Genomic DNA, 2,697 nt, shown 5'->3' with positions numbered 1-2,697 from the left:
TGAACTGTACAACATCAATACCCTGTCACTAGGCAGATCTGGCTACAGCCCTGGCTGAGTATTCAACCTGCCTGCTACAGAGGCCAACCCTGATGGCTCTGGTTGCATCATTGCTAATTAGTTACCTGGTGGCCCAGTGACTACACGGGACAGAGTCCATCAGGTAAAATAAGAATTTTGTCCTTAATAAAAGAGATGCTGCTATGGTTTACATCTAGATGTCCCCCCAAAATCTCATGCTGCCATAGGTGGGTCTTTTTCAGTGGTGTGTCTAAATCTAGATTGTGTGGTGCTGCGTTTAAGGTTGTGTGATTACCAAATTAATCATTGATTTATTTGGCATAGTTCTGGGTAGGATTAAGGGTGCCCCATCCTGGGTGTGAATGCTATCTGCCCTAAGGGTGGGAGGCCTGGCTAAAAATATAAGGGCCAAAAAGAGGGCTACTGTGTCCATTGTCCTTGCTGTTTGCTGCTCCTGCTGCACTCTTCTTACCATAAATGTTTTTTCCTCTGTGATACCCCTCTGCCATGCCACCCACCTCAGCTGGAACCAGCTAATACACTGAAACACCTATGAACTATGAGACAAAATAAACCTTTCCTCCTTTAAATTTATGTGTTGGGTATTTTTCTCAGCAATGAGAAAAGTAACTGATGTTACAGAAGGAATTGGTAAGTGACACACAGAGCTGCAGCAGAATGTAAGTAAAATAAAAAAGATTTATTTGTCGACAAAGGCCAATCCCACATAATCACAGTTCTGGGATCGACAAAGTACTAGGCTACAACTCCTTCTTTTATAGGGTTTTACAGCCTTGATCTCATTCAAGTGGTTACCTTTCCTTTTCACAGTTCACATTGCTGATACACAAATCATGGTGGTGAGATAGTTGAATTTCAACCCAGATATAGTACTCCTTTGTTGCAGGAGTTTACCTTTAAGATTTGTCTGGCTATCAGCCCAGATGTGGCACTTCTCTATTAGGGGAGGTTACCTCTAAAATTCATCTGGTTATGTATTCTAGCCCAGGGGAAGGGGACTCCTCTGATCCACAAAGTTAACAATGGTTCTTTACAATCCTGTGGTTTACAAAACTTTTGAGTGAGACTGGATGCCTCCAGTGTCTGTTGATTCTGAACTAAAGGGATGGCAAAAGACGTTCTACATCGTGACATTTCATAGGTTCTTTTGCTAAGAAGTTTTCTCTATCACAGAGACACAGTAACATAGTGAGCAGAAGAAAATCATTTACACACCAAATGCCCACACACCCATGGTTCCTGAAAGCAACATCCTCACACAGAGACCCCGTCCACAGCAGTGACTAAGGACCTCATGGTCACATGTATTCTGGGGAGCCAAATGCATCTCTACCTCCTCTGCTCTGTACGTCACCTGTACCTGCATCATCACTGATGTGTCCCATGTTTAAGGCGGGATTTCCTGTTTCTGTGGTGCTGTCCCAGGTGTGCCTGCTGTTTGCAACCCAGAACACGGGCATCTTCCAGATATGACCTCACCTGAGATGTAGCCAGATCCTCCCTATTGAACCTTCTAAATTCCAGCTATCTGCACATCCCCCAAAACTCTAAAAGCTTTCATGGGTTTTCTTTTGTTTTCTTCTTCTGTTTTTCAGTGTTCAGTCATGACTGTGTAAATGTCATTTTCGATTACTGTCCCTAGAATGCTGACTCACATAAAAGTTCAAATTTGACCATTGAAGGCATTTCTGAATTTTGTTCTAACCTGTTAAGACAATGAAAATTTTTACCCACATACTCAAATCTACAAAAATCTGAAATACATAGTGACGGGCAGTCAGTGTGAGCCCAGTCACCCTCCTTACTTCCACCATGATCAGAACGAATGTGGCACACGCAGTAAGGCCTGAGGATGCTAAGTCCCACTGAAGGGAACCGAGAACTACCAGGGAGGGCTCTGTACGATCAGGATGTTCAGGCTCCAGCCGCTTCAAGGTCGCAACACAGGAGAAGGTGCCCTGAGACCCTGGGGAGACTTTATCTGCTGAGACCTCGAGGTGCCCCTTCTCTTCATCTTGTTGGGAGTCACTACACTCCCCTTATTTTAATAAAATAATACTCTTCCCTTTATCTCTTTCATCTTCATGCACATTTTGACAGTATAACATTTTATATCTGTAATCCTATTGATTATTTAAGAAAGTTATTGAATGATTTCAGATAGTAATAAACTCATCAGTTGAAAGTGGACACTCCATTATCTGTCAGTGTGTATCTCTAAAAAATACTGCACCCTCATTAAGACAGTGTCTGTGTAAATCACTGTTCAATTCCTAAGGGAACAAAGCACTTATTAGTTATCACTCTGCATTCCTGTTCTTCCTTCTCACCGCCCCCATCGAGATGAACACATCTTTTTCTGTCTTTATGGATTTGCCAACTACAGAATTTTCATAAGTATTTTCAAGGAATATTTAGTATTTGTACCTAGATTCATCTGCTTAGCAAAAAGTTTCACTTGCAATTTCTGCCATCTTATGAGGACAGTATAAAAATGAAAGAGCACAGCAGGTACTCATGAGGATTCCCAGAAATTAGAGACATCGTACAATGCCAGTGACTGGGCTAAACAGTTTAACAGCTTCTGAAATCATCAAAGTAAATCTCTTAGATGATTTTGATCATTACGTTTATATACATTTGCTCAAAACTTTG

Source organism: Fukomys damarensis, unplaced genomic scaffold (genome assembly GCF_012274545.1).
Source record: "Fukomys damarensis isolate Sample0158 unplaced genomic scaffold, DMR_v1.0_HiC HiC_scaffold_25, whole genome shotgun sequence".
Lineage (NCBI taxonomy): Eukaryota > Metazoa > Chordata > Mammalia > Rodentia > Bathyergidae > Fukomys > Fukomys damarensis.
This window is presented reverse-complemented; position numbering follows the sequence as displayed.